A 22,621-nucleotide genomic window follows, 5' to 3' on the forward strand; every position below is an offset into this window, starting at 1 on the left:
TAAACGCACAGAATATAATACAAAGATATACTTGCTAAGCAAATTTTGTCGTTATTTCCATTGACAATTTAACCGGATTATCTAAAAACAATTTATTAAAGTACAATTTTTCACGAATAATAATCTAATCTCCATTCTTGTTGATAAAAAAATTTTAAAAAATATATGCAGTAGCAAAATATATTTTATATCATATTTGCTCGTAAAAAGACATAAGATCTTAGAACGTGGAAGTGTGTGTGGAAGCTATCAATCGGACTGCATGCTGCGATTCGATCTATGGATCATCCCATCGCGTTGTCCGAAGAAAGTAAAATCGTTGGATCGGTATTTAACGGAGCCGTTATCGCCATTAAATATGGCTGAACGCATGTATTACAACTTCCAACATTTGTACGCGCGACGTGCGTAGACACTTTGCTTTGAGCCCACCCTCTATTGCTTCCTCGAACAGTTATCGATCGTAATATCGATGTAATAATACCGATGTAATGTATCGTGACGTCTTTTCAAAGAAGAAACCCTAATACTTTGCGCTTAAATTGCACGAAGAAGTGTGGATGTTACTTTCAATAAAACCGTAGACCGATCGCATTTTTGTCACGCGGTCGCGTAAGAATTTTAATGACGTGCAAATAGAAGTAAGATTACTTACGAATACATTTACCGCTCGTAGCTTAAGGTGAAACGTTACAGCTGATGAATTCCGACAACTAATTATCCCATGATGCCTCGTTAGTTTTAAGAGTCATGCGAGAATCCGAGATGATTTTTCCGTTAGGATGACGAAGTAAAATAGAGAGAGACGAGTGTAAGAATATCGAAAGAAAGTATTATATTAGATTTATAAAGATTTGCAAAGCTGACGCGAAGCGATTATAATCATTCCGCAAGCAGACAGAAAAGTGACAGAAAAAAAAGAAAACATGAGGAATTATTAAGAATCAATAGAGATGGAAAATATAGCTAGCAAATAAAAATTATATTATATATTAATTCAAACGTGAATAAATCTTAATTAACCCGAGAACGGGCGCTTAGAGTTACTTAAATACCCCAACGGCGAAAAGATAAAGCTCACATTACACTATAATTTTTATGTGCTTCTTTGGTTCTTAAGTATTTTTTTTGTTTCTCCTTAATTTTCTCGGAAAATGTTAAGTAAATCTATATACATTGTCCTCAAAAACTGATAAATTGTAAAACAAACAAAAATATGTAATATATAATTAATAACAACAATTTTAATTGGGGCGTAAAAGTAGGTGACCGTTTATGCATTGCACAAAAAAATGAGGCGCCCGTTCTCGGGTTAACGTGTAGTTTCCTGTAAAGTTTACCGATGTGAAATAACTCTTAAAGAGGACTCCATATTTTCGAGAAGACTCGCAAATTTGCTTCTATCCATAGTGACGAATGGTTTCTCTTTCGTTGGATTTTGATCGATCGCACGAGCGACTTCGTCTGACGATCACGGCGGCAGAGACACGATACCCTGGGCAGACGTGGAAACCGCACTTTCTTTGTCGCACTACTGGTCAAGTGATTACCAAGAACGAAGTTCGAGCCTGTTAACGATTAATTAAGAAAAAGAAAGTTAATCGGTGACAGAGTACAATAATACTGACAGAAAGTACGGTAGATTCGAAGCTTTCTTCAACCAAACTTAGATACCTGAAATCTGACGACAGATCCTCCTATCACCGACTAATCCGGAAAGTGAGAGATCGCTAAGGCATCCGAATTAATCACTCCCCAACCGCGATTACCATTACCAATACCAATTCGATGACGAAATATTGAAGCGAGGAGAGCTGGCATGAAGAACGAACCATCACGCTCGAGAAGAGAAACCGAACTGAGACTACGGAACGTTTGCGCTCGACGATTTTCGTTCGTGTTGAATTGCCGTCGAGATCGTCTTTGGTTTCAAGTCGCAACGGCCAACATTGTTGCTGTCGTCGGAGTCGAGCGTCGTCAGCATCGTTAGTGATCCGATAAGAGTAACGGCAACGTGCCTTAAGGCCTACTTAGAATGACACTCAAACTATCATGCGAGAATAGTTTACATACGATTGGAGATGTGATTTCTTATCGTAATTTCTTACACTAATATACTCTGTGTATTATTTTAATTTAAAACTTTCACGCGGATTTTAATAATCATAAAATGTTTATGATTTAATATACGAATTGTATTAATCTTTTCGAAGAACGTCGTATCGCAAAAATCAGTAATGTCTTAAGATAATATAATAGATAGAACAGTACGAAAAAAAAACTTTTCATCCAAATGGGTCTTTATATTCTTTACCACGAATGAAAAAAGATACAAATAGTAGTGGAAGAGAAGCGAGAACGAAACTCAGTAACCTGATATTCGGCCTCGTAGCAGCAAACGTAAGCACGTTTAGTCTAACACGGAAAAAAAGGCTTGGTTGAATTTACCAAGTTTTTCTTGGTTACATATATATTGGTAACTACAACCATTGACTTGGTTGCCATAACCATGTACACTGAGTTAGTTTGACAATTCAAATTTGGTAAGAACTATTGGTGCTTATAACCAACGCAATTGGTTGAGGTAACCAAGAAAATGTATTCTGATTGATCACCCAGAAATTAGTTCTTACAACCAATAACCGTAGCTAGTTTAACCAAGTTCTTGGTGAATTAAGACATGTGGCCATGGCCGCCATGGCTGCACTGCAGTCGAAGCCTGAACGTGCTGACGTGCGGACGTGATGTCGTTCGACCTGTCGTTGCGTTGTGTCAAAAGTCTTCGATTTTTCTCATCGGCGTCGTGTGCGGGTATCGGTCAGGCGACGCTTGCGAGCCCCGAGAGGCTCATCGACTTTTTCCGCGCGCTCGGTCACATCGGCGACTGATCGGCGACCCGGGGCGGCGCGGCACCGCGCGCGTCACGTCGCGACGCGGCGTGGCGCGGCTTCGCTCGACTTGGCTTAGGTCTGGCTACGCTCCGCTTCGGTCGACTTCATAAATATTGGACACGGATACGCGCCACGTACGTACGCCGCCGTCCCGACCGCGAAAGGATGGACGAGGCCGCGAGGGGAGAAGTAGGGGAACTCGCGGCTTGATAGCCGCGGATTGCACGGAGGTGAATTATGAGCGTGCGACGTTTCCCAGCGCGCCGTCATCGTCACCGTCATCATCATCGTCGTGGTCACCTTCCCGCGATCGCCGGTTACTTTGCCGCAATCGAAGACTTTTGACACAAGTGCACCGACCGCGCGAATCTTCGTCGTCGTCGTCATCGTCATCGGCAACACAGAACCGCAATTAACTAGAAAATTATACATTTTTATGTGAAATATTTTTTGTAGCTCAGTTTATCCGATAAACTGAGCTACAAAAAATATCTAATATAAAAATGTATAATTTTCTAGTGCTTCGATCTATTAATATTACACCAATAAAGATAGTTAAATTAACTACGGCCGTTAGTTGCATCAGTCATGACAGTTGGTTCCATCAACCAACTAACTTGGTAAAGTCAACCAAAACAATAGGTTAGAGCAACCAAGTAACGCGTGGAGGTTACCAATTTCTTTTGGATGGTCTAACCAAGTACCATGGTTGCTCCAACTACGGCAGTCTAACCAAGTGCCGTTGGTATATGTAACCAAGATATCAGCTGTCTTATATATAATCAAGGCACTTGGTCGAGGCGACCATTTTTTTGGTTATCTCAACCAAGTCTTTTTTTCCGTGAACATGGACAGAAATGGAGCGAGTGGCAGAACGACGAAGACGAGGTAATATTTATGTTCATATGTATGTCTAGTATAGAGAGGCCAAGGTTTACGATAAACTACTTCTAAACTATCTATGGAAAAACCCAAGTTCGATCTTATATTCTCAGAAAATTAGTAAGGCTATTATAGTAGAAAGGACACGCAGCTCTTGTTCATTCAAGAATAATCAAACTTTCGCCTTTAGCAAAACTTGGATCATTATTCCGGAAGATAAAGGAATAAAACGAAGTACGTCATTACGGTCGCTAATGACAAATCGGAAGGGTAAAAATTCCACGAGTATAAATCTCAAAGGCAGAAACGTCAAAATTACACAAAGTCCCTTCGAAAGCGGAACAGGAGAATTATCGCGTCGTATGTCATGCTCCCGCGACCACCCGCGAACCCACCGAAGGTTGCCTTTCTTCGACAGTAATAATCGACATTCACCTGAGTCAAGAGCGGCCGTTTCGCTCGATATTTCAGCGCACGCACACGTCGGCGTCGGCGGTCCTGTGAGTCCTGCCGATCGCGAGAGGCGGAATATCCCGCGCGCTCGCGCGCGGGGGCAGACGAGGAAAAGGGACTCGTGAGAACCGAACAGCACGGTCGCTTTAATTGCGTCGAAACGCGCAAATATTACCGTATTACGTGCACGTTTAATACGCCAATGAGCGCACACACCCGTAAACGCACCCACACCGCGAGACGTCGCACACCCACGCGAGCTCGTTCTCTCCCGATGTGTTCCGGGGCGCTAATTACAAACGAGATACGCTCGCGGACTCTTGTACGCGCCCCGGTCGATCTCCGTTCCGCGGCCTGGCCCCGCGGTCGCATTACGTATATTACGTGAGGCTTTACAAGTGTGTACGTTATGCGATGATAGCCATATATACTAACCGCGCCGCAACCCCGGGATCGGTTACGATCCTCCCGTAACAGGGGCGTGGCACCCACGCCGATGGATGTACGCGTAATGCATGCGGCACGTACACCCGCCCGCGCCATGTGAAATTTATACAACCGACGTGTTTTCACACACACACGCACACACGCACACACACACACACACACACACGCACACACGCACACACCCTCCGGACTATAACGTCGGCCTTCTCTGCGGCCCGCCGCGGCCGCATAAATTCGCGCGCGGTTCGCACGAGATTTCGTTACGTGCTCGCGCGTTCTCAGAGTTCCGCGGCGCGCGAGAGTATGCCGGGTGTGTTTGCCAGAATTACAGTTGAGATAAATCAAACTGCATCGAAGTAATGCCGGAATAGGTCAGAGTAAACCAAAATGGCATTCAGCGTATAGATCTGATCAAATTACGTCGATATGGATTATAGGATTCAATTACGTCGAGATATGCGCTAGAATGTTTCAGAATGTAAGGTAAATGTACCAATGCCTGGACACGTACCTATGTCTGAACATTTTTATCATTTTAGTCCTTAAATAAGTTATAACGCGAATTAAAATCAAAGAACCAAAGATAAAAATATTTTTCTTGTATTATATTTTTATCTTTGATTTTAATTCGCGTTATACTTATTTAAAAACTAAAAATGATAAAGGTGTCCAGACATAGGTCTTAAGTGTCCCGGCATTGGTACATTTACCTTATAGAAAAATAAAGAAACCAGAATAAAGCTATATAATTTAGTAGTAAATTTCTATCAGAGTTGTTATTTTGTCTCACGTTTTTTTGTAGCTTTTTGCATTCATCAATTTACTAATCTAGAATTAATCTTTAAAAAGAATGCTGATCTCAATCAAATGAATAATAATTTTATGATATTGAAAGATTCAGTGCAAAGAGAAAACTAATATCTAAAATTATAATTAGATCACCTTTCCAATCTGAAATTATATTTAATTTTATATTCTTATGAGAATTGATTTCTCATTTACAGATTTTGATTAATGCTTTCGTGTTCAGACCCCTCTACTATATTGAGTGCGGCTATGTAAAAAGGACAGGATATTACTGATAATTATACTATGTCCGAAATGACACGTTTCACGTACCGTCCAAGACAATTTAACCGAAAGATAAGACATCGTGCGGCAACGATCGCTCGTACCGCGCGTGAATTATAGAATGTACACGTAATTACAAACGAGTAGTATGCATTGGTGGTCAGCCACCGACTTACAAGCGCCTTGTTGGTGTTGGCGCGTACATGTTACAGAGGGATAAGCGTATATCCATTTCCAGTTATGATGTTCGTGTAATAAGGGTGCGATGTTCGCGCGTGTAACACGCGCACATATACGCGTGTGTATCTCTCCGACTAACGAGCACGTGGCCGTACAAAGTTTCGCGGCGCTAACTCTACGCTACGCGGTCATTACGAGTCCCGTTTTGTACCGCGGAATTCAGCGAGCATTTAACATTTTAACACTTGATCCCTAAAAGGACAAGCGTAAAAAGAGACGTAAAAAAAAAGGGACGTAGAAATTTATTTTCCAAACGGCGATTCTTCGTTTTCGTAATTGTTATCTAAATTGTGATCGACGTTATAGCCGACATTTTTAATTGCAATTTCACGCGCACTTGAGGCAAAGAGGCGATGAAAGATATCTTTCAAAATCGCGGTTTTTCAATTGATATTTGTACTCTAAACGATTGAAAATAGCAATCTCGAAACATAATTTAATTAAAATTTCAAATGCGAGCGATAGAGATTAGAGATATCTATTGAAACCGCAATTTTTCGACCTTGGTTAATCTAGACCGATCAAGATTATGATAATTAAGACAATTAAGTGGTAATCTGAAATTCCACGCCTCCGCATAATAAGATGGCGGATCTACACGCGACGTGCAGCATAAAATCGTTTGCGAGCGCACCCGACACGCGCATCGCTAAGCGATGCTCTTTTTCATGCAGCACGTAAAGAAATCCGGCACGGTCGCCTGACACTTTCACGGCCGTTGAATGTTCTGTAACGATGATAATTAGCGCTTAACGCTAATTAATTCGGCTCGCGTGGCCACAAGCGTGATCCAATACCTGGCGTGTAACAACGACTTTGCTTCGGGCAAGGCGACTCGACTAATAACGTTCGCGAAAAGCAAAATGCTGGCGCGCGTCGAACAGGAGAATGGTTCGAAATCGACTCGCTTTACGCTCATTAATTCGCATCGGACGTTGCAAAATCGACACGCGATCAAGAATAATTCATTCTCGTACGGCGAACGTAGCCGTCGAACTCTCGTTGATCTCGCGTTGCACGGCTCTGCGCATTCGGTCTTATATGTACTACATCTATACGAGTGCCTTTTCATGCTTTACATGGCTGAGCAGGACTAACGTGCTTTCGATGGTCAAGGATGGGATACCCGGCGGGGAGTGTGTCTTCCGTTATGTCTCGGTCGACAAAGGTATTTCCCTGAATACGCTCGATTCGTTACGTTAATATAACGGTCGGATATGGCCGTACACTAATTTGATGTGCGGTTCACGGTTGGGTTGAGACGGATGAAAGTAGCGAGACAGGTATGAATTTACAGAATGTTTGATAACCTTGATGATCGGAGGTTTTGTATGCGCCTTAACTGTAATCGAATCTTAAGTTTCTTAATGAATATCTCAAGTCCAGTTATATTTTCAAAAGCTAATCCCATTATTAAGCTTTTAATAAATTGCCTACAATTCAAATATCTATAATCCAATTTCGTCGAATTAAATGTCTTCTCCGGAGAGATTAATTATCCGAGTGATTACTATTTTATTATTCATTTTTTATAATCTCAAAACAAGGCTTATATAAAATTATACATTATAGATATTTTTCTTAAAAAAAAAAAAAATTGTTAATTTTAATATAAATATCTAAATGTTAACTACATTTTAAGTGACGGTGAACAGCTCAATCGTGTGGTCCCGAAAGAAATTATAGGGGCTATTACTTGCTTCGGTCTATCGATTCGATCAACTCCTCATAAAAGAGGTCAAGATTTTTGGTTCGTATATACTCTGACTTAAAGACAATTGACAACCGTATCGAACGCGAGTTGCTCGTCCTTGAAAGAGCAAATAAATTGGAGCAAACCAATTTTACCAATTTTACGTTTATTATGTATAAAAAAATGATAACTCAAAAATAATAAAAATAAACTGTCTTCCTATGTTAGAAAAATAATACAGAAATAAAGAATAAAGTTAATAATGGTATAAAAAAAATTCGCTCTCTGTACAAGGATAATTTTTAATGTCCATTTGTGCGTAAAATATGTACTACTCAGAACAAAATTGTTTAGCAAACAACTCCAACTCGAGAAATATATGTAATGATCGGCGCGTCGAAAATAACTTTGCCGTCCAAGATCTTGAAAGACTTCGATCGGCTCTCGGCTGTCGGCTCTCGATGCTACCTATACCTAATACCTTTGGCAGAAAGCGAGCTATTAGTTCCGCAGTCGCGCCACGAATTAACGAGACCGCGGTGCTTTTCCGTGCGGTCAGCACGAGCGAAGAGCGCGAGGAATGACCGAACGGTGTACAGCAGAAACGATGAAACCGTTTCTCAATCATGTTTCTCTTCTGCAGTGCCATGGCGTGTCTCGCGGTAGGCTACGTCGATTTTGACTCTGCTGATCGTAAGAGCCACGGTACTAATTAAAGCGCCGGCTAACAAAAGGTAATATATAAGAACGCGTATAAGTCTCTCTCTCTCTCTCTCTCTCTCTCGTAAGCGTATGCCGCGCACACATACACTCGCGGGGAAAGTGCACCGGCTCGCCGTGTACGTACTTAAGTGCACGTAGGATATATATCGAAACGGTTCATTGTAAGCCGAACAATGACCGAGTGGCCAAGTGTGAGGTTCAGGGACGCAGAGACGCGGGGTAGAGAGGCAAGAAGAAGAGACACTCCGGGCAGACGTGCACAATGTGTGGCGGAACGTGGGACCAAAGTGGGAATATCGTTGCGGCAACGGCAACGAGAAAATGCCGCGCCGCACACCGCAAGAACTTTTTATTTGCCTTTGTTCCCGCGTGCCTGCACGATTAATCTCACATACCATTTCCCGCGGAGCGAGCGACCGTTTGCTCTATATTTCGGCCACCTTCCCCCGATACGCGTTTTATCTCCTTACATCGGACTTGATTTAACAAATGGCCGAATGAACGGATAACTCGCGTAACCTGCAGACTCGGATATGCTTAAGAGATAACGGTACGAATTATGAGAGTAAACTCGGAGATACCTACTGCTATACAATTCGAGTTAAGTTTAACAATGAGACTTACATCATTTGTAAATTCCTTTCTACTCATATTAATATACATTTATAGAGATCATTATCCATATATAATTATTTTTCAAAAGTATGCGCACGTCGTGCAATATACGCTACATTCTCTACATTGCCGCCTCGAACAGTAGAATACCTTCGCAACAATATCGCGCGCGATGCAGTTCGCTGAACTCCGTCTGCAGTAAACTCCGACTCGCATCCGCGAAACGCGCCGGTGCGGTGCGGCGCGGTGCGGTGCAGCGCGGCGCGAATTTGACACAGAAACACCGAAGTTTAGCTCGACGCGCTCGATTGCACGACGATGCTGACGATTGGCCAAGATGATCGAATGTCCGAATAGATTGAACGTTGCAGCGTCGTCTGTAGCGGCTACCAGTTTCACCTATACAAAAGCGCGCAAATAGGGAAGAACGTACACCGTCCCAGCCGGGAACTGGAAGCACGACCACTTCGTATATCGGTGCACACACTGTATCCTACATGGCATTACCGCGCGCGCAAAAGCCATGCACGCGTGTGCGCGCGTGTGCGTTTAGCCGTGTACTTCCATGTGTGTGTGTGTGAGTATGTGTGTGTGTGTGTGTTGCGATGCATACGCTGAGACCGTGCAGAAGGCGCAGGTATATATGTGTAACATGGAGTCTAGGAAGTACGTAAGACGAGTGCAGCTCTTCTAACGGTAATTCCCTTAGACCAGTACCGCAACTCCTGTAACCCAGAAGAGTCGATGTTTCTGCCCCGCCGCCGTTGCTGCTGCACTTCTCTCCGTTTCAGTGAGGAGTCCAGGAGAGGCGGAGAGGAGAAGAGGGAGAGAGCGAGGACTGGGAAGAGGGAGGACGAGGAGAGGAGAGGACTGCTGTTATGTACCGAGTATCGCGAGAGGCGATGCGAATGTCTATTCGAGGACCAACTCTTTTCTCTCGGGCCGCGTCGTCTCCCTTCCCTTCCCCGGTTTCTTCCTCTTCTTCCCTATCTTCGCGCTACGTCCCAGCGAAAGGGGGAAGATGACAAAGAAACCGGCGAGGAGTAAGAGGGGGGAGAGGGGGACGGGCGCGAAGATGGAAGACCAGGAAAAGTAACAGTAACCTTCTCGCGTTACGTTACCGTGAACTTGCTCGGCTTCGTGTAATTAGCGCGATACTCGACGCGAAATCGTGATCGACCATACGAACGGTATTAATTCGCAGTTACGACGCGCCATATCTTTATAAAAGCGACACGCCGCGATAAAACACGCTCGCGTTTACTCTTTTCCCCGGCGTAAACATATATTCTCAGACAACACGCAATACTTGTAAACACATTTTACTCTTACGTGCGTTCAAGAATTTTTTCTCACAGCGCAATTTTCAAATTTTCCCTTTGTGTTAATGAGAAGAAACGAAAATAAGCGCTCGTGTATTGAATGAAGCGTCATTGAAGCTCGCGCGATCGTGGACGTTTCAGGGTAGCCGGAAGGGTCCGTGCATCTGTCGATTCCGCATAGTTATGAGAAATGATAATTATGACGCGGTGTGCGTCCCCTTTTCTATACTTTTACGAAGGCTCTGATCTTTCTCCCGCGAAGGCCACGCTCTGAATAGCCCGCAGGATTATTCCCGCCGCTGGATTTTACCCGGGCTGCAACGGGGCCCAAGTAATAAGTCGATTATTTTTCGACGGTAACCGCAGAGAGGCGCGTAAACGTTTCGATCGGGTGGATTAAACGGACGCGAATAACAGCACGATGAGAGAAAGACCGGCGCGGTTTAAACGTAATTTGCTTCGCTGTGGAAACAAACTCGATATAAAAGGCCATCTCGAACGAGCTTTCAGGGACCGGCGCGGCGTATTGTCAGATCCAATTTCCTATACCGCAAGAAGCAAACAGTTCGATCGAGTCGCTTCCGCAAACGCGAGCATCATAATTTTATAACCGGTCGCGCGGAGATAGAGAGCTCGCGTTAATTTTTCTAACTGTGCACGGTAATATAAGGAAGCCTATTTATTGAAGTGAACACTTTTAGGATTTAGATATCTATATACAGAAAATATGTCACAAATCAACCACCGCCAAATAATCCGATAAAGAATACTTTATCGGATACTTTAATAAATACAAAATCAATTTCGTGTATCCTAAATTTAAATCAAATTGATATTATTTATCACCGTAGTATTATCGTTGGTATTATTTTATTAAATCACGCTTATTATAGTTTTAATCGCTCATATATCAATGCGGCCATTATAATCCAGCCGACGAAAATGCATGACTTCTAATAATAACGTATAATTTTAGAGTGTTTGATAAGAGTTATGAAGAGCGTATGCGTGTTTTTCCGATATCGCATGCACACGCACCCTTAATTCTCTGTCAGGTTCCGATCGATGCCATTCCCCTCGACACGTTTAACGCCACTCAAAGTGCACCCTTACTCGCACCCTAGTTGCGAGTATACTCTCGCTCGTGTTTTCCGTCTTCAAAAAGTAAGTCTCAATTCCTATAGTATATTTTACGTATATATATTCGTGCACACGTGGAGCCGTCTGCACCCGCGAGCGTAAGTAAATATCAACACGCGCGTGCATTGCCCTGTTTGACGCGCGTCGACGGAACTCGAGTCAAAGTGACTGACGGTCGGTAGCATATTCCGATGAGTTAGTGCCGAAGATTAAGTTACAAATAAATGTCGCGGTGTTATGTAATCTATCCATAAACATTTGTGATAAAAATAATGACTTGAAACGATAATCAAAGTGTGTAGCAAAAATATGATTTATATATGTTTTAATGCGCTTTTTAGCTTTGACACACACATTATTCTTTTAAGAATTCTAATTTAAATATATATTTTGTTAATAACAAATAAAATAAATAATTTTCTATATCGTCTTTGATTCAGAAAACATGGATTTTTGACATCGAAAAAATTATGATGTATTATGAAAACTGCGCTATTTATATATACGAATTGTATGTCTGTTCTCAAATAAGAATACGTTAACGCGATATTGTGTTATTAATCCTCACGTGTAAAATACAAGCGGTAATCTGTAGTAAGTCACTCACCCTGCGGTCGTGACTACAGAACAAAAAAAATGGCCGTCTACCTTTTATCATATTCACAGAACGAGTTCCTCTCCGTCATTCTCTCGAAAGGCGTCAGACCAGATCGACGTTTTGAAAAAAAAACGCTGACGGCGACGCTGGAGAGCGCGCGCGAAGGGACGCACGTCGAGAAAATTCGCTCCCGGCACTACCAATTGGCAATTGCATCGTCTGATAGTATAATGACGGAATGGACGGGCGGATGCGTACACGCATTTGACGCATCTGCCCGGTGCGCATTTCGCTCCGGCAAAGTGGACGATGAGCGATGCAACCCGTTTGCGCGTGCACGTTGCGCTAAGTACACGGAGAGAGAACTTTACGGCAATATCGCAGAAAACACGGCGAGTGTCGCTGGCCTTTGCATAAACATCGCATGCGAGTAAATATCGGCACGCTGTCCGGAAACGATCAATTTCCGATAAGAAGAAATTAAACTCTGAGAGACTCAAGTTTGTATTAAACTAATATAGAAAGTGAACGATGCGTAATTCAAAATTTTAACTACAAATTGCAAAAATTCCAGAAAGATATGTAGGGAGGTGAAAAGATACTCATCGTCTCACACACACACACACACATACACACACACACACACACACACACACACACACACACACACACACACACACACACACACACACACACACACACACACACACACATACACACACACACACACAAAGAACGTTTAAAAAAAAATACAATACATGAATATATATAAATTGATGCAGAAGTTAAGTGTCACACATCGGAACGGTACACGTGGCAGATTTAAGAAATGGAGCAAACTCTTTTATCGTGCACCACGATCGATAGCTTTCGCGTCCTATTCTGCAAGGTGTCTATTAATAGATGTTAGACGGACAAATCGATAACACGACCTATATTACATTTATTACACAACGTTTCTACTCAACGTCAAAAGTAAGTACTTTCAGTGGCGTTGTATTTTTATCAACGTTCACGTTACTTATCTAAACAGTTCTTCGTTCCATTCTCCGTGATCTCCTTAATAAAGTGCCCTCGTCACAGAATGTTTCATCTCGCCCGCTGATTCGAAGCTGTTCCCGGTCAATCATCGATATCTAACAAAGCACGAGATAGCTGTGCTTCTCCCACAGCTTCTTCATCTCGGCCCGGAAAATTTCATTACTCGACGTAAGCTCGTCATATATACTTATGAAGATTCGCAATATAAAAGTCAGTCAAAGAAATACACTGTAATGCAAAGGCACTTTTAAAAATTTGCCAATTCAAATCAGTGTGGGAAATGTAAATAGTATAGGTACATTATTCATAAAGCTACTTCTGTAGAAAAAATAAAGTAATGAAAATATTGTTCTCTGATTTGTGTTGTTCACTCTATTAGTTCTTATTCACAGTTTAATCTTTAATTAAGAAAATTGGCGATTGACAACGGTCGGCTCCCTTTAATCTTTCATGCACGACGTCGAACGTGCGCGATTTATTATAGGGATCGGTGTCAAATGGCACGTTTAGCGCTCAAGTGCGGTGAGAAATATGGATCGACATATATAAAATCATTGATCGTTATGGACTCTGGCTATATCTAACATCCGCCACTTATCGGAGTACGTGATTCTCGTTCAACACCACACCTCGCTCATATGTATGAAACCCCCCTTGGGATGGATAAGCTGTTAAAAACACCGTATTGAAAAATTCTCTCGATCGCTATAATATTGACAAGCAAAAACCAAAGCTATGAAACGCTTAACGAGTGAATCTTCGATAATGCTATATATGTGCCAACGAAAATACTTGCAAAAATAAAAAAAATTAATTATAACTTATACCATTTATTCCTACGTGCATCTCGCGCATGTGTTGTATATCTTTCTCAACGATCTGGTTTATGTCTTGCAATTGCCCGCTCGGCCATCCGAGAGAGGGAACGCGCCATCGTCGGAATTATTACAACTTCCGGTGATGTTAAACGGATCTATAGGGAACAGTGCCGCGGAAGCTGTAACTCGTCCTCATTATGTCACCACGCTATAGTGCGCGTGTATACTTATCGTAAGACAAATACTTAGCATTGTCCGACGTATCAAATTAGTATTTAAAAATATTTAACATAGACGTCTAACACCTGTTTTTGTAAAATATAGCTCACCGAATTTTGGCAATGAGACAGAAATTTTTTCTAGCCGTCAAAAACATCTCAGATAATGTAAATATATAATAAAAAATTTATAATTTTTTAAAAATGTTCCTATTATTCTCGACAATAAATATATCCTTCCTTCCTATAAAAAACATGTTACTAATTGCATAGCACAAAATGATGCATTGTTATTGTGTCCACCGAATTTTAAACAAACATGCACGTTTGAGTGAATTATCCAAAATTCTGATCGCAGGGATTGCTCGATGCTCGATCGACTGCCTAACGAACCGTAGGGACAGGCATTGCCAATTTGGCAGTGTCTTCGGAACGATAAATCAACCTTAACTGTGTCGGACGCATCTCGATGCACATCCGCATTCTCGATACGCTCCGTTACCTCATTATTGTCGCTGCGTTTTTCCACAAAGATAAGAAATCCTCTCCGCGCTCCCCGCTTTAACTAATGCCGACGCGATTTCTTGCACCGCGCCGTCTTCTTATTCTAGAAATGCCGCGGAAATTTCCCGTTGACTTTGTCGCGGATGCAACTGTCTCACTGTGTATATACGCGAGTGTGCGCGCGCGCATATTTGCCTGCCAATTAACTTTATATCTCCGACACATTACGCGTGATGTGACGTTACCGAGCGTAAGGTCGAGAGAGTCAACGAAAGTGAATATACAGTATGGAAAAAGCGAAATGCAAAGGCGAGCGAAGGCGAGGATGAGGAGTGAGGCCGCGGAAGGAGCTTCTGGCTCCGGCGCTCGAGGCGCGTTCATGGAAGGGCTTCGTTTTCGAAGGTTAGCGCACGAACAAGGAATGCCACTGCTTGACAGCAGAATGGGAACTGGGAGAATCAATGATCGGGACCGCGCGATCGCTTGCCAAAGCAGTCGTTGCCGTTCGTGCTTCGCGTTTTTTTTTTCGCCTCCTCGGAGGACAATGGAAATCGGGAGGAAAGTACCACTGTGTTCGATTACGCTGAAAATTATCGTAACTTTCGGTGCCTCCCGTTTCGTGCACGTGCACGTGCACGATACATGCACGGTATACAGACTGCCTTCTCCCTATATCGGAAGGAATAAACGAAAACACGACGCATCGTTTTGTTAAACAAGACTACAGCAAAATATAATCTGTTTAAAGTTAAATACGTAAGTTTCCTTAAAGGAGCCTTTTAGAATTAAATGTACAATTATTTTTTTAAAAAGATATGGAATACGATTTTGACACTTGATTTTGACACTTAGACTGTCATTTTTAATAATATGTAAGTTATGTATGTAAGGTATGTATATATGTAAGGGTATGCATACATCAATCACGATAGAGATGACGAAATAAAATCTCCGTTATGTTCTCACCGCTGTCTTCTGTCTTCTGATTAGAAAGAAGCAAAACGAGCGGCGATACAGAAATAAAACGAAAGAGGATAGTTAAGAAATAACGGCGCTATTAACGAGAGATCGGGATAGCGACTAAAAGCGATTAATTTCTCGTGGCTCCTAGGATTACGTTTAATTAATATAATTCTCCAGAGAGGATAGTCCCGCAATGTGTACTTTACGTGCATCACACATCTGCACATCTGTACTCGCACTGCGTGAAAACGGTAAGTATATATGCATACGCAATATATCATAAATTATGTACGAAATTCAACGTTTTCTTTTTTTATACAATTACCATTTCGTTTAGTTTATTTTATGACAGATAATACATTGGCATCTGTTCTTACAAAACTCCATTTTCGTCAAAACTAAAAGTTTTCAAAAACATTTCATACATTATCTCAGGTTATTTATATTTTGTATTAATAAATATTATTAATTAAATAATAATAATGATAATACAATCGAGTTGTACAAAAATATGTCTGTATAAAAACTTGTAAATTTATATATAGCATTGTTTTAAAAATTGTACGGTCGAATATTATAAAAACTGCAGTTTACGCGATTTTTCTAGCTTGACGTTGCACCGAGGTATTAAATTGTTTTCTCCGCTAAGTAGAGATAACTTTACTTATACGACAGCGCGTATCGTTCTTCTTTTTCATCCAGGTCGGCTAGAACGATCTAATTCCGCTCCTAGTACGGGACAGCAACGACCGCCGATACACGTGTGAAAGCAGCTTAAAACCGGTCCCACCCACATAAGAGATCTCAATAGTGTACCCGTAAATGCACGGCGGGCTCTAAACGACCGACAAAAATTAATATATTCCAATTACGGACGACAATGTTGCAAACCGATGTGCCATGCCTATACGGGCGACGTACTCATGGATGCGAGAAAATTCATTTTTGCGCGACTGCTTTCCAACCAATCATAAAATAGCTTTGAATCCTTCGAATAATAATCGAAACACGAGTTAATTTGATCAGCGGCATCATCTTGACTTCGTTATACTTTTTTTTTTCACATAAAATATTTTCATTTCTATAAAATATGTTATCAAATCCAGAAATCATTATAAAAAATATAGAATTATGAGTCACTGACACTGCGTAAACGATATGCGGCTTGAAAAATCTAATTTCCCGCAGATTCGCGGAAGTTTAGAAGCAACCGCGACCGAGACCGCGACTTAACTCCTTTAAACTACGATTTGCAGTGGATGCACGTCTCGCAATATTAGCTATAAAGCCTAGGTTCCACTGGTTGGTAGACCCCCAATGCTGTTGCGCTAAGTGCGTGAGATTACGAGAGATTTACATTTAAACAGCATCTAAATCTTTGGCACGGTGTGGGAAAATTGCCCGTCGCGTTCAACGACGGTAAATCAGTAGCGGGCCTCGACCGAATACCAGAACGTTTATTAATTGCTACGAGCTCTCGTGCTTGAGAAGATCGATGTGTGTTTCTCTATATACCAATTATAATAAAAACATTTTACATTTGCAAAAAAATAAAGAATTTCACGGTAATCGCTTCATACGATAATAAACTACAATATTTGTGAACTTTTATACAAGTAATTAAAAAATTTATAAACAATACATTTATATTTACCATCTCACGTTACGCGCAACAATAATTTTATTTGATTCTGTTCATAACATAAATCGGACAGCAGAGAACCACGGGAAATTATTTCCTCCCGACGTAATTCCCTCGCCGTCAGGTGCAATTAGGCGCCGGCCGGGTTTCGCCCAACTGTTAGTAGCTGCGAGTCGTGTTATTTGGTCGGCCGGGACACAATTGGATCGCCTTTGAAATTTTCAATAATCGGGGAGGGCGTCGCCCCGAGCGATGAATTCCTGACGATGGCCGAACGAGAGACGGTGGCGGCGGTCGTTTTGATCTTGTTTAGACAGCAGCGCCGACATAAACAACCGGTGAAGGACCCACACCGAATGACTATCAGGAGCGGTGATTTATTCAGGGTTATTGTCCTGCACGCGGGGTTTTTGTCCCGAGAATTGCAGCGGATGCACCCGACGACGCATCCGAAACGGCAAGAACGCACTTGGACCACTCCGCGCGTATACGACATTACTCTCTCGGACCGGCTGCTCTCCGGTGCACCTTTTTCTAACGTGAACCCGCGCATACCGGGTGCGACGGTATTACGCGAATTCCGAGCGAACCGATAATACCGCTATACACGTCTCGCGACTTGTTTGAAACAATGCTCGCAAGAAAAATGACAATAATGCAACCCGAACTTTCTGACAATCGCATTGGAAAATATCGGTAATATAATTTCGTATTCATAACAGTTATGAAAAAGAGCGACTACTTTAGCTATCGATATTATCGATCTTAAGCATTATAAACAGTTAATTTATAACTTATATTAACAAAATTTGACATTTTATCGATAATTAATAAAGATTATTATTAAATTTTATTTCAATATTTCAACTTCTTTCATTAATTGTTAATTTACTGTGGAAAATGTATTTTGGTATATAGAGAGATTGCAAATTTAATTAAAATTCCGTTTGTGTATAAAACACAATTAAGACTTACAACTTTGAAAGCATTTAAAAGGAATATTGTTGATACTATTGATTGAGAATTGTGGAGCAACGGTGACTGCAATCTACTGGGACCTTGATGATCTCATCACCGTTAATTAGCTTAAGCAACGATTAGGCGAAGCGGTTATCATGTTTCGAATGCCAATGTTTGCCATTGTCTTACCTTACGCGAACTACGTATCAATTTTTTTTACTTCTCTCCCACAAAGAAAAATAACTTTTACTAATTTGACACCTTTACCACTTGAATTCAAGTTCGGACTTATGATAATATTGGTATTAAATGCTAATTATTTGCCAATATGTGTCAATCTAATCAGAAATTTGAAAAAAATAAATTGGTAATTGAAATATAAGACCTGTATTTATAGATAATTATTAGAATCTCGTTTCAAAGGTGTATTAGGTAAAATACTTAAAGTTTCACCTTGAGATACAGATTCAATAATTACATTATAATTAGAAGTCAAGCAAAAGCGTAGAAGCGGATCACACGCGGATTGTAATCGTAATGCGTCATCGGCGATAAACGATTGATTCTGCAAGTACAAGTAAATAAATAAAAAAATAAATACGTTATTTACTCCGCAATACCTATCATCCAATGTCTCCCAGACTTCCTTATTCTCTCCTGTTCCGCTGTCGCAGTTTCTTCACGTCGTTTACACAATACTCATTTGCAAAAACATAATTGATTACAATCGCGTACACATCAATCATAACAAGACGACGATTGTGCGCTTTACACGGCACTTCCGATCTTTATCGCACACGATACGCACTTTACTCCTTTATCTCTTTGGGAAAATAACACGAAATATCTTTTTCCAATAAATAACCGTCATAATAAATAACGCTCATGGGTCATAAATCGCAGAAGTTATCACTTGCGCGGTCTCACAGTTACTAATGATCAACTGTAAGAAATGATCGCTTTTAGCGTCTCGTCTTGACTCGATCATTTAGCGTTTCGACAGGTAATACGACACACGAAATGGCTCGAGCCGCTATCGTTGCCGCTTTGAGTCTCGCCACACTGCCACACCGTACGAATGATAACAATGTGACCGCGCGTAAACAGTAGCGCGTCGAACGAAGCAAAAACGAAGGTCGAACACCAGCAGCCCCGCGTCGTGCTAGTCAATTCGAGGAAATGGAACATTATAAGATAACACTGTATACTGGATATATTATATTCCATGTATTTCACGTCAATTTCGATGCACCATAATTATAATTCTCATTATCGCTTATTATTATCGCAATCTTAGAAGGGAAAGAAAATTGGTCAGTTTTCATATTAGAATAAATTAAGTATAATACGAGATTTGACCAGTTTTCTTTCCCTTCTAAGATTGTAATAAAAATAAGTGATAATGAAAAAATTGAAACAATTGTTCCTTCATCCCTAAAGCTAGACCCTCACTATCGCAAATCAAGTTCGGACCTAAAATTTTAGTGCTATTTGTGCACTAATTTGTTGATTCTTGGTCGGATTTAAACTCGGATCTTCGGCACTTTTAGAGCAGCGCACATCTCTCTGCGCCACGATCGCCACAGATATACGACAGCATATTAGAAGCTTAATACTATATATTGTTATTTAAATTTTAATTTAAACACATTGCAATTTAAAAGATATTACACATATGTTTACAAAATTTTTAATTGTTGCGCGTATATTATTTAATCTATTTTTAATAAAAATTTGAATAATTGATATTAATTAATTATTTCGAATGATACATTCCGCGTAATTTCAAATAAACCTCGTATCATAGCCATTCGCATCTCGTTTTACGTTGTTTAACAATTTCTTCTTTCAAATCATTCCTGAATCGCGTTTAAATGATGAAATTTTTCTTGATTTAATATTCAACCAAGATTTTTTTTAAAAAATTATTTATACGTAGATATCTAGATATCTATATGTACAATCAAACAGAATTCAGGCAGTTTTTAAGAGAAATCTTATCCGAGTTTTTCTTTAGTAAATTACAAATATAATATTACGAATATAAAATTGATCCTCAAAATCAAATTGAACAACATGAAAACTATTTCAGGCGAATTCTTAAGTAGAAACGCGGCTACAAATACATTTAAGATTAATTTATTTAACCGGATCACGTTTCACAAAACTGATTTCAGCCGGAGTTTCTCAGCAGAGACATGATTATAAATCGTCGCTGCACGGCGGCCGAAACTGCACAAAATTTACGATTCGCTACGTGCTAAAGCTGTAACAATAAACTTTTGATTCCGACAAAGCTTTTGACATAAATCAATGAGGCGCGATAGTATAAGAATAGGGAGGTAAGAAATAAAGTTGTCATTCCGATATTTATATGATGGTTACGCACGCCCACGAAGATATTGATAGTGGCGCGATAAATCTAAAGGCGCAGGATTGTAGGAGATCGATTAATACGCCGAATCGCAATAAAAATAAAATAACAATGTGTGAAGAACGCGGAGATCTTTCGCTCGAATAAAGCAATGATAGATTTGAATTCTTGGCCATTATAACTCGACGAATTAATTTTAGCGGAGTAGTGAAAACAGCGATCGTATATATCGAGTGGGATATGCGTGCGACAAGCTCGCTTAGCTGTACGAACATATCGCGAATAACAGATAGAATCTACAAACGCGCGAGGAGGATAGGCCATTGAATGCAATAGGCTTCCTCGGGGTCGGTCACTATCGACTTTTACATCTTTCGAATACGCACAAGGCTTCGGAGAGTCAACCCCCGAAGGATAACAAAGGCGGGATCGATGGGGCACGCGACTATTAATATGGGACTGTTCCATGGCTTATCTGCGGATCTTTCTTATGGCAAGACTGACGTTTTAATATTCGCAACAACTCAACTATATTCCCGTCAAAATTATATATATATATATATATATATATATATATATGTAAAAAATATATTATTTAATTTAATATTATAAATAGAGTGCAAACTCATAATCCTTCTCTTGATTTCGATCCTTAGTTAAAGCATATAGAGAGTTTGCATATAAGAATTAAACACACCGCGACGACTAATTATTGTCGGTAACTTTCGGGAAATCGACAACGCGGTTCTCACGGTTCGTTAGAGACCTAGCGGAAGTTCTCGTCTCTCGTTACGAGAAATTCGGCGGAAAGGATGATGGTAGAGAACCCTGACCAGAACGGCGCGGCGTCGTCGGTCGCGTCACCGTGGCGGCGGTGGCGGCAGCGTCGGCGGCGTCGGCGACGCCTATATTGATTTTGGGACCCCGAGGAAAGCGTGCGGCGGACACGAGACGAAGGGGCGTAGCGAACGAATTTCTCTCTGTCAGAATGCGGCAAGGATAACTGAACAGCGTGGAAAGTTCGCGGTATCAAAAGCGATGTGTCTTACGAACGTAAAGTGGCAACGACGTATCGTTTTTTCGAGTGCGGCGTTGTAATACCTTGTGGCATGCATTGCAGCAACCGCTGTCGGTCGTTAACCGTATATATAATATGTACACGATTAAAGATTTGAATCCCGCCGGTGATGGCATTGCCACGGCGCATCAATCGTTAAGAAGTCAATCTACTGCGAACAATCTTTATTTACATATTCATAAGCCGCGATGCGAAAATCTAGAGGATTATGCGTGTACGTATCCACAGAATTAATAAACGAGTTAATAAAGTTGCAACTCTCTGATGAAATACAAACGTTAAAACATGTCGAGATAATCAATTTCTAGTAATTTATTTCTACCTTCATATATAGTCTCGTTAGGAAGCTCAAATAATTAGAATACAATAAATAAAAGGAAAGAGCACAGAGAACCATAACAAAATGTTCGGGTCGTAAATTCTTAATGCAACGAATACTAATCTACATTATTGATATCGATCTTAATATACAATCCCTGGCTATATCAAACTATTGTTCTAATTAGAATATAGTTTTGTTTATGACGTATTAAAAAATGTGTAGAAACAGGTAAAGAGAGAAGTGGAAAAGGAAATAATTACCACAAAAACTCAGCCGATTGATAATAATTTATGTCTAGATCGGTCTAGATTCATCGCTCACAGATGCAGGAGGCAGTACAAGCATGCTTTTTAATAGTACCGTATGCTAAGGCGAATCAAAACTTTAATAATCGTCAAAGGTGGCATAATTAAATATTAAAAATATGTGTATTTTATGACTGCCTAAATAGTTAACAAGAATAAATAAATATACACTCTCTAAATCTGAATCAGTGAACAGTCACTGATATCGGTGACTCATTGATTCAGCAGTACGGTACTATTTACTGATTCAGATTTAGAGAGCATGATTATTACTATCAAATCTGTGTGTTTTATTATTCACCATTGTTCCAAGATATTAAG

General features: G+C 40.7%; 1 protein-coding gene and 2 long non-coding RNA genes across 8 annotated transcripts in view; 1 reads left to right on the forward strand and 2 right to left on the reverse strand.

Annotated features, from left to right (window-relative positions):
- The window catches only part of Prosap (SH3 and multiple ankyrin repeat domains prosap), a 125,972-nt gene that overhangs the window by 95,094 nt on the left and 8,257 nt on the right, over window positions 1-22,621 (reverse strand). The window lies entirely within an intron of this gene.
- LOC143901343 (uncharacterized) lies at window positions 612-1,837 on the reverse strand. Its single transcript, XR_013258059.1, has 2 exons — window positions 1,675-1,837; window positions 612-1,568 (listed from the first exon to the last, which is right to left on the reverse strand). It is a non-coding gene; the product is annotated as an uncharacterized LOC143901343 (long non-coding RNA).
- Window positions 2,684-3,741, forward strand: LOC143901288 (uncharacterized). Its single transcript, XR_013258038.1, has 2 exons — window positions 2,684-3,080; window positions 3,411-3,741. It is a non-coding gene; the product is annotated as an uncharacterized LOC143901288 (long non-coding RNA).

This window comes from Temnothorax americanus, unplaced genomic scaffold, assembly GCF_048541705.1.
Source record: "Temnothorax americanus isolate GAGA-0224 unplaced genomic scaffold, ASM4854170v1 Scaffold33, whole genome shotgun sequence".
NCBI classification, from domain to species: Eukaryota; Metazoa; Arthropoda; class Insecta; order Hymenoptera; family Formicidae; genus Temnothorax; species Temnothorax americanus.